This window comes from Bubalus bubalis, chromosome 3 (genome assembly GCF_019923935.1).
Source record: "Bubalus bubalis isolate 160015118507 breed Murrah chromosome 3, NDDB_SH_1, whole genome shotgun sequence".
In the NCBI taxonomy this organism is placed as follows: Eukaryota; Metazoa; Chordata; class Mammalia; order Artiodactyla; family Bovidae; genus Bubalus; species Bubalus bubalis.
In genome coordinates this window covers 160,948,592-160,959,270 of record NC_059159.1, presented here as the reverse complement: position 1 = coordinate 160,959,270, position 10,679 = coordinate 160,948,592, and positions in this window count along the sequence as shown.

Here is a 10,679-nt window from a genome sequence, read left to right as displayed (position 1 = left end):
GAGTGGTCAGGAGGCTTAGGGACAAATAGCAAAGCCTGATGTTCTTCCAAAAAGAGAAGACAACTGGAGCCCCACATGACATGTGGCAGCTGTGAAAGGCTGCTGAGGGCATCGGAGGGAGGCTGGAAACACCACACACTGACTCGGCAAAAGGGAAGGAGATGTCTGCACCGTGATACTGGTCTGTTTTGAATCCCATTCATCTTCTTCTGCCCCTTCGTCTGGACCCACAGACATACCTAAAGCATCAAAGGGCACCCCCAAGGGCTCCAGTCACATCCAGCTTCCTTTTCTGGGAAACCCCCACCCTCCACCCACCAGGGCCAGACTCCGGGCCATGAATATTGTCGCTGGTGTTTAAAAGGAAAAATGAAAGAGAGGGCGGTTTCTGTCTCCTAATGGGACCTTGACCACTACGCATTAGCAACGACGTTACAAACAATGGTTCACTTAATGATTTTTCAACCTTACGATGATACCAAGCAATTCACTTTCAATAGAAACTTGACTTGGGAAGCTTGGATTTTAAACTTCTCCTGGGCTAGTGTTACGTGGTACATCCTCTCTCTTGACACTAGGTGGCAGCAGTGAGCCTCAGTTCCCCAACCACCACTGATCACAAGGGTAAACACGTGATACACTTACAACCATTCAATATTCATACAACCATTCTGTTTTTCACTTTCAGTGCACTATCAAGAAATTGTGTGAGATATTCAGCACTTTATTATAAAATAGGCTTTGTGTTAGGTGATTTTGCCCAACTGTGGGCAAGTGCAAGTGTTCTGAGCATGTTTAAGGTAGGCTGGGCTCAGCTATGATGTTCTGTAGGTTAGGGGTTTTAAATGCATTTTTGACTTATGATACGTTCAACTTACGATGGGTTTGTTGGGATGTAACCCCATTGTAAGTCGAGGAAGATCCGCATGAGCCTTGAGCACCCCCTTTGAGTGAGCTCCTGTGGATGGTTTGAGGATGTGGCAAGGTGAATGAAAACCAAGTCTTACATTCCAGGCAGGCTGGATTTCTTCACAGACTGAAATCTACAGGTCTGGATGACCTCCACATTCTTGGGTAACCTTCACTTGTAACTGAGACATAAGGATTCGCTAAGTCAAGGATCAGAAATTATTTTTAACACAGGAGAAATCTCATTAAGAGTAGCTCTCCAACTTCCCCCAGAACACATGAGTTCCTGTCGGGTGGCTTCTTGAATTGTGATTTTAGCTTTCCAGTCTAACCTACTGCTTCTACTTGATTCACTTAGATAGGCTTGTCTATTCTGGAAGCTTCTTCTTATTTAACAGGAGAAATGCCATGGAAGTTTCTTCTCTGAGAATACCATTGACTAGACAAATTTTGCCTTGTGAGTTTCTGGATAAACATTTACAAGCAGACACAAAGCAACTGGCACCATTAAGTCTGCAGTGTCATAAGGGCTCAAGGAATTGTGGTTGCTGCCAGGGAAAGCAAACACCTTGTATATTATCTCTTTTGTAATGAGAAGAGCAGCTGTGTGACGGAGACAGGTCCACAACAGAGTCGGGGCTCTCTGTCATTTCAGCTCACCTTATCCCCGCGGTCACAAGACTCCACAGCCAACTCCTCCGGGTGTCCCCGGGTGTGTCTTGTGTGAGTTCTTTCATTGAGTCCTTTATTTACTTCTAACCTCCTGCCCATGGACTTCTCTCCTGCCTTCAGAGGAGCCTCCTGGCACCTTGCAACTTTATAAAGTGGTTCCTCACTCCTGCTGCAGCTGTGAATACCTGTAGCGATGTCCACAGGCTCCTCTGCCCATGGAATTTTCCAGGCAAGAACACTGGAGTGGGTTGCCATGTCCACCTCCAGGGGATCATCCCAACCCAGGAATTGAACACCTGTCTCCTATGTCTCCTGCATTGCAGGCGGATGCTTTACCCATTGAGTCACCTGGGAAGCCCTTATTTCAGTATATGTTACAGGAAAAGCCAAGATTTCATCCAAGTCCCAACCACCCCTGCCTGCCAGGAGAGCGTGCAGGAGCACGGGAAAGACAACCCTGCTTGGAAACCTTCGTAATTACCGTGGGAACCTACTGGATACCAAGAGGCTGGGAAGATGGCTTCATTAAGTGTGACCAATGACAGTTCTGATTGGGAAATTGAGGACCCAATAACCGGGTGCCATTCAGGCAACAGTCTGCTCCTTTTGTTCAGACACAGGGAGGGTATCTGCCTTTTACTAAAACAAACAGGAGAGCTGTAATTACACAATGTCAAACTGCAGCTGGGCATGCTATTTTGGATTTTATGTTTTCCCGGAGAAGTTTTGCAACCAAAAAGATGGCATGCCTCCCCTCTTGAATGGTGGCTGTATTTAAGGTACTTGAAGCCCTGTAACACTCTGCAGTCCCAACTCCACTTCTTGTGGTAAAGAGAGGGTTAGCCAGCCAAAATCCAATGGTTGACACTGCACGCAGCTGTAGAAGACTGGCATGTTCGTTTCCTAGGGCTGCCATAACAAATACCACTAGCTGAGTGGCTGACACTACAGAAATGTATTGTCTCAGAGTTCTGGAGGCTAGAAGTCCAAGATCTAGATGTTGGCTGGGTTGGTTCCTCTGAAGGCTATGAGAGATAACCTTTTCTGTTCCTCTCACCCAGGTCCTGGTGGTTTGCTGGAATGTCTGACCTTCCTTGGCCAATGGATGCATCAACCTAATCTCTGCCTTCTTCACATGCTGTCCCCGCTCTGTGTGTGCCCATCTCTGGGTTTAAATTTTCCCTTTGTATAAGGACACAGTCGTATCAGATTACAGCTCGCCCTAGCAACCACATGGACTTCCCTGTAGCTCAAATGGTAAAGAATCTGCCTGCAATGCAGGAGACCTGGGTTCCATCCCTGGGTCAGGAAGATCCCCTGGAGAAGGAAATGGCAACCCACTCCAGTACTCTTGCCTGGAGACTCCCATGGACAGAGGAGCCTGTCAGGCTACAGTCCATGGGGTCACAAAGAGTCAGACATGACTAAGTGACTAACACACACACTAGTGACCTCATCCCAACTTGACCATCTGCAAAGACACTATTTCCAAATAAGGTCACATTCACGGGGACTGGGTATTAGGACAGTATCTTTGGAGGGAGGGGATGCTATGTCAACCTATAACATCTTGGTTCCAATGAAATCTTACGTGGATGCTCCCTGTGGAAATAAAAGACAAAAGTAGACCAAAGTCAAGCATCTGTGATTGACATGAGGGTACAGAGTCTCCACCAGTCCTCTCAGTCCCCATTCTACGGGCTCTAAAAGGTCCCCACAGGATTTGTGCGTGCATGGAAACAGTATGGGTGCCTTGTGGTTCCCACAATAAAGATGCAACTATTTTCATATACAAAATAAGGTCCCCACAGACTACAGCTTAACTTTCTCTGGTTTTAGGGCAACTTGATTGAGAGAAAAGGAATCTGGATTTATTTTTCCTTTTTTTTAAAATGCACATGTGTCAAAGATTTATTTAACTCATTAATAAGAGAACCAGTAAGGTGTTACAACCAGATCAAAGGAGCATTCAAAGAGTATACCTATCAAGGCAAGCCGGAATGCTGAAAGGAATTTATAAATTAATGCAAAAACTAGTCAGTATCCACCATGCTATAGTCAACTGCATCCCGCTGGACAAAATTCATTTGCACTTCTATGGGCAAGAATAATTTGCATTACTATCAGTTTCCCACTGATGACAGAATCACAAAACAGTTCAAAGGCAATGAAAGGGGCAGATAACCAAAGAGGGTACGCTAGAAAAGGCACCCAGTAGTCTTTTGGGCCCTTTTCAAAATCTTTCACAATTTTTCCTCGTAGACTATATGCCTCCCAGGTGTTAGGACCACCTGCTCACATGTCACCTGTCATCTAAGGCATTTACATCCCAGGGATGGGGGAGGGGGACGAGGGTCTGCTGGGTGGGGAGGAGGTGCTCCCCTTCAGTCCTCAGAACTATTCCCTTCTCTCCACCTCACTCACTGCCACCCCCCACCACCCCTACTCCAGGCCTGACAGCAGGGAAACAGGAATTCAGTGTTTACAAGGCTTCCTTAGCTCTTCCTGGGAGTCCAAGCTTTTTGGAATCCAGCAGCAAGCTTTCTCCTCCCATCCTTTTTCCCTGTTACCAGGTCCCTCCCCTCCTCTGCCCCTGGCCCCATCAAATTTTCTGTCCACACACTTCAGGGGTCAACCCAGCCCTGGCCAGGCACCCCACTCGGGCCACTCCCTGCACTGGAAGTCCCCTAGTCTCAAGATCAGCCTGATCTGTCCTCTGTCATGACTTCCAGCCACTTTGAGCCTTCAAGCTAAAAGTCTGAAACCAGAGACCTACGTTTTTCTAATTCACTTAGTGACGATGTGACCTCAATGACATCTTTTCCCTAAACTTCAATTTCCATCACCTTAAACCTCAGTGCTATTGTGCCTATACACAAGTACAGCAATTGCTGTGGTCTTCCATCCACTTCCCCTCTGGGACCCAGGACTGGGACACTCATTCCCCCAGCTCATGACACAGCCCCTCCCTGGAAACTGCCCTCTGCTGAAGGGACCTGCTTCATCTGGGCTTACAGCCCCTCTCTGGGAGCAGCCAACATATGATGACTGGTCCAGGTCGGAGTACAAACTCTCAGTCCTCTTGCCTCCTCTTGGAACATCTCTGAAGGGCCACCTCCGTCTCACCACTCCTCTGGAGATCAACTGGGGCCTCTGCTGCAACAAAATCACAGTTCAAGTCCACCTGCCCAGTCCTGCCTCTGTCACGCCCTTACCCATGCACTCCCAAGGGCACCACCCAATAAATTTCTTGCAACAAAACCTTAGGATCTCAGAGTCTGTTCCCCTGGGAACACAGTCCTACAGCAATGAAGTGATGCTGAGCATCTAGTAGGAGCCCAAATATGCCACCAGCAAGTTATATATTGTTGTTGTCAGTCGCCCAATCGTGTCCAACTCTTTACAACCCCATGGACTGCAGCATGCCAGGCCTTCTTGTCCTTCACCATCTCCTGGAGTTGGCCCAAGTTCATATTTACTGCATTGGTGAAGTTATATGAATGACGTCAAATTTAAAAAGTTATAGGACCTTCATCAAGTCACTTTCTAACTGGCGTCAGTTAGAAAACCAAGAAATCCATGAACGGGAATATCAGCCCAAATAGTTGCTCTGTTTGAGCACCTACGTTCCAACAGTTAGTTCCTAAATTCATAGTAGTAGTGCGATGGATGAGTGCTTGGGAGACAGACAGAAGCCTGCCACTGCCTGGGCTTCTCCAATATGCACTTCTGTACTGATGCAGTTATGAGGGAAAGGGTCAGCCAGCTTGGGTAAGTCAGCTAAGAAATGGAGGGTAGGACTTCCCTGGTGGTCCAGTGGTAAAGGATCCACCTGCCAATGCAGGGAAAACAGGTTGCATTCGTCTTGGAAGATTCCACATGCCTCAGGGCAAATAAGACCGTGCTCCACAATATTGAGCTGCAGAGTCCATGCTCTGCAAAAAGAGACACCACCACATTGAGAAGCCAGGTCACCACAGCTAGAGAGTAGCCCCCACTCGCCACAACTAGAGAAAGCCCTTGAACAGTAAGGACAACCCCGTGCAGCTAAAAATATAAATAAATTAATTAATTAAATTTTTAAAAAGACATGGAGTGGTGGGCGAGAGTGGCTTGTTTTCTGCCTGCTTCAGTGGACGTTCCGTGTGATGGGGGAGAGAGGAGGGAGACCACCCTGCACAAGGTAAACTGGCCTGAGATTGTTTTTCCTCCACCTCCTGCCAGCCTCCTGAAACTGATATCCCTGGGAAAGCTGACATCGAACAGAGTTACATTCTCCCAAAGGTTGGAGTCATCGTTGTGGCCAGGCCCTCTGCAGCCCAGATAAGGGCTGGGATCTTGTCAGTCAGTCACCCAGCAGCAGCCGCGCTGGGGACAGAGGCTCAGTCCCTTTGGGGGTCACTAATCCTTGCTCGGCAGTACTTAGGAGCAGAAGCATTATGGTGGAGCCCTCAGTACCTGGACTAGGGAAGAGGATGGTCCTGAAAGTCACATTTTTCTTTCCTGTTTGAGATCAAGAGGGATCTTAGGAACCATACAGCCCAAAACACTGATAGAACTGTATCCCACAACAGACACACACACACACACTTGCCACTGCTGAGATTCTCACTACTTCATTCCCAAGGAAATAGACACACATAATTCAAGCGTGCATGGATCAGCTCATTAGGTGTGAGACTGTGGACCAAGAAAATGTGCCAAGGCTCAGTTCTTTTACCTGTAAAATGGGGGTGACTATCAGCGTGAGGACCACAGCTACTATAAGTAAACTCCAAAAATCTCATTGGCTTAACACAAGTTTATTTTTGCTCCCTTGAAGTCCAAAATGGGTGCTACTGAGCAGTGGCCGTCCTCTGAGATGTGATTCAAAAGCCAGATTCCGTCCAGTTTATAATCCCAGCATCACTGTACTTGTCTTCACAAGATACAGGAAAAGAAAAGAACACGGAGAGTCAGAGATGTGGGGGGAGAGTGCAGGCAGGCCTGGAAGTAACACACAATACTTTTCTAGCAAGGCTTTGACAAAAACTTAGTCCTATCGCCAGGCTTAACTGCCAAGGAGTTTGGGAAATAGAGTTTAGCTGTGTGTCCACACAATCAATCCCTGACACAGGAGGATAACCTCAGAGCATTGTTGTAGAATTAAATGAGTAGCACTCAGGCACACAGTGCATGTTCAACAGACAACAATTGAGGCAGATGTTAACAACACAAAGGCATCTCAAGAGGTCCCTGAGAAGCGGCTGGAAATGCTGCTTCGGACATGGGTCCTGGGAGGTTGACTTTGCCATGCTTGGGCCCAAATGGACAATCGTGGACAATCATGATGCGCTCACAGGGATGAACTCAAGCTCAGGCTTCTGCTGACTCCCCTTGTGGGAGGAAAGGGGATGGGCTTTAGTTCTGAGTTAGGAGGAGGCACGAAATTGTGGGGACTTCCATTTATATCTGCCATGCTGTGATCAGCTTCCCTGGTGGTTCAGATGGTTAAGAATCTGCCTGCAGTGCTGGAGACCTGGGTTCGATCCCTGGGTTGGGAAGATTCCCTGGAGGAGGGCCTGGCAACCCACTCCAGTATTCTTGCCTGGAGAATCCCCATGGACAGAGGAGCCTGGCAGGCTACAGTCCACGGGGTCACAAAGCGTCAGACACAACTGAGCAATGAAGCACACAGCACATGCTGTGATCAGTTTCTCCCTAAAATACCAGAAGTCTAACACAAACACACATGAGCAACATCAACAAGTCTTGGCTACATTTGTCATTTTGACTTGTGAATATAGGGGGAAAAGAGGGAAATGAGAGCAGAAAAGTAGGGGAAAAGGAAGATGAAGTATACCGTAATTGGGAGAGAAAGGTAAGTACAAATTCTTTGGGGCTGTAAGTTATATGTGTTGTGAACTGTTGCCCCATCCCTAAATAACTTTAGTTCTAGTAATCTAGATTTACGATAAACACCTTACAGCAAATAGTTTTTTTAGAGTTGAAAATGCAGGAAAAAAGAATAAAATGATTTTGTAACAAAATGAATTTGTCTTTCAGAAATACTGGATGTTGGCTTGTTTTATTATACAATATCAAACAATCCTGCTTGTTCCATAACTCCAAAAGATACACGCACCCTGATGTTCACTGCAGTACTATTTACAATAGCCAAGACATGGAAGCAGCCTAGATGTCCATTGACAGAGGAATGAATAAAGAAGATATGTTACATATACAAAGGAATATTACTCAGTCATAAAAAGGAATGAAATAATGCCATTTGCAGGAACATGGATGGACCTAGAGATTATCATACAAGTGAAGTAAGTCAGAAAGAGAAAGACAAATATCATTTATATGTAAAATATTAAAAAATGATACAAATGAACTTATTTGCAAAATAGAAACAGATTCACAGACATAGAAAACAAACTTATGGTTACCAAAAGGGATTGGTGGGCAGGGTGGGGGAGGGATAAATTAGGAGTTTGAGATTAACATATATACATTACTATATATAAAAAATAGATAATCAACAAAAACCTGTAGTATAGCATAGTAAAGTCTACTCAATATTCTATAATAACCTACATGGGAAAAGAATCTGAAAAAGAATAGATATGTATATGCATAACTGAATCACTTTTCTGTATACCTTAAATTAACACAACATTGAAAATCAACTATACCCCAATAGAGAATGAAAAAATAAGTTTAATCTTGTTTGTTGATATGACTATCAGTCTCATCAGCAAACATTTTAAGAGTTGAGAAGCTGTCAAGCTCATGGTGGCAGAAATAAGTTTTCCAAAATTCTAATTTTTGCTTGAAAACTTGTACTTTTATCCTGGGAAACAAATACTGTCAGTTGTTTTCCTTGAAGTGACAGGCTTGTTTTGTTCATTTTCGAGAAAATATCTGCCGAATATCCTAACCTGAAAAAACACAGTTTGCCTGTCAGTCATCCTTGCAGATAAAAATGGTGTTCCATGAGAAACAAGCAATTAATTGAGCTCTCAACTCAAACACACAAGTGCTTTTATTCAAGACAACCATCATATCAAATGCGGCAAAGGTATTTCATATATACTTCAGCACTTAGAATGTTTTTAAAAATGAACAGAGAGGCCAAGATTTAATAAAATCAATAATTTTTACCACTTCCTCGGGTCATTCTTAAGTGAAACCGGCAGGTTTATTTTTTCACTTCAAGTGAGTGGCAGCCCAGGGTATGATGATGACTCCTTGATTCCTACAAAGGACCTGTAGTTCTACACACCACTGGTTTTTCACCACTAGTCCAAACGCCAACACCATGAAACAGGCAAATAACAACTTCACACAACTATGAAAATGCTTTTGACTTCAAATAACTCCTGAAGGTGTCATGGGGACTTTTATGGATCCCTGGACCATCTCTGAACAGCTGTTATGGATCAAGCTGAAGTCCTCTTCATGATCCACTAATACCAATTTCTTTAGCACACCCATCATCTCCCAGCCACTGAAGTAATCACAACTGGTGGCTCAGTTCAGTCGCTCAGTCGTGTCTGACTCTTTGCGACCCCATGAACTGCAGCACGCCAGGCCTCCATGTCCATCACCAACTCCCAGAGTTCACCCAAACCCAAGTCCATTGAGTCAGTGATGCCATCCAACCATCTCATCCTCTGTCGTCCCCTTCTCCTGCCCTCAATCTTTCCATCATCAGGGTCTTTTCAAAGGACTCAGCTCTTCGCATCAGGTGGCCAAAGTATTGGAGTTTTAGCTTCAGCATCAGTCCTTCCAAAGAATATTCAGAACTGATTTCCTCTAGGATGGACTGGTTGGATCTCCTTGCAGTCCAAGGGACTCTCAAGAGTCTTCTCCAACACCACAGTTCAAAAGCATCAATTCTTCGGCACTCAGCTTTCTTTATAGTCCAACTCTCACATCTATACATGACCACTGGAAAAACTATAGCCTTGACTAGATGGACCTTTATTGACAAAGTAATGTCTCTGCTTTTCAATATGCTGTCTAGGTTGGTCATAACTTTCCTTCCAAGGAGTAAGCATCTTTTAATTTCATGGCTGCAATCACCATCTGCAGTGATTTCGGAGCCCAGAAAAATAAAGTCTGACACTGTTTCCACTGTTTCCCCATCTATCTGCCATGAAGTGATGGGATTGGATGCCATGATCTTCATTTTCTGAATGTTGAGCTTTAAACCAACTTTTTCACTCTCCCCTTTCACTTTCATCAAGAGGCTTTTTAGTTCTTCTTCACTTTCTGCCATAAGGGTGGTGTCATCTGCATATCTGAGGTTTTGATATTTCTCCCGGCAATCTTGATTCCAGCGTGTGCTTCCTCCAGCCCAGCATTTCTCATGATGTACTCTGCATATAAATTAAATAAGCAGGGTGACAGTATATAGCCTTGACATACTCCTTTTCCTATTTGGAACCAGTCTGTTTTTCCCTGTCCAGTTCTAACTGTTGCTTCCTGACCTGCATACAGGTTTCTCAAGAGGCAGGTCCGATGGTCTGGTATTCCCATCTGTTTCAGAATTTTCCACAGTTTATTGTGATCCACACAGTCAAAGGCTTTGGCATAGTCAATATAATGTCCTTAATATATAATTTTCTATAGATCTATGTCCATTGAAAATCTATTTTTTATTATTTTGTTGTTATTGTTCAATTGCTCACTCACATCCAAATCTTTGCAACCCCATCGACTGCAGCACACCAGGCTTCCCTGTCCTCCACCATCCTGGAGGTTGCTCAGACTCATGTTCATCGAGTTGGTGATGCCATCCAACCATCTCATCCTCTGTCACCCACGTCTCCTCCTGTCGTCAGTCTTTTCCCAGCATCGAGGTCCTTTCCAGTGAGTCAGCTCTTCGCATCAAGTGGCCAAAGTATTGGAGCTTCAGCTTTAGCATCAGTACTTTCAATGAATATTCAGGGTTGATTTTTTTAGGACTGAGTGGTTTGATCTCCTTGCAGTCCAGGGAACTCTAAAGAGTCTTTCCAACACCACAGTTTGAAAGCATCAATTCTTCAGTGCTCAGCCTTCTTTATGGTCCAACTCTCACATCTGTACATGGCTACTGGAAAAACCATAGC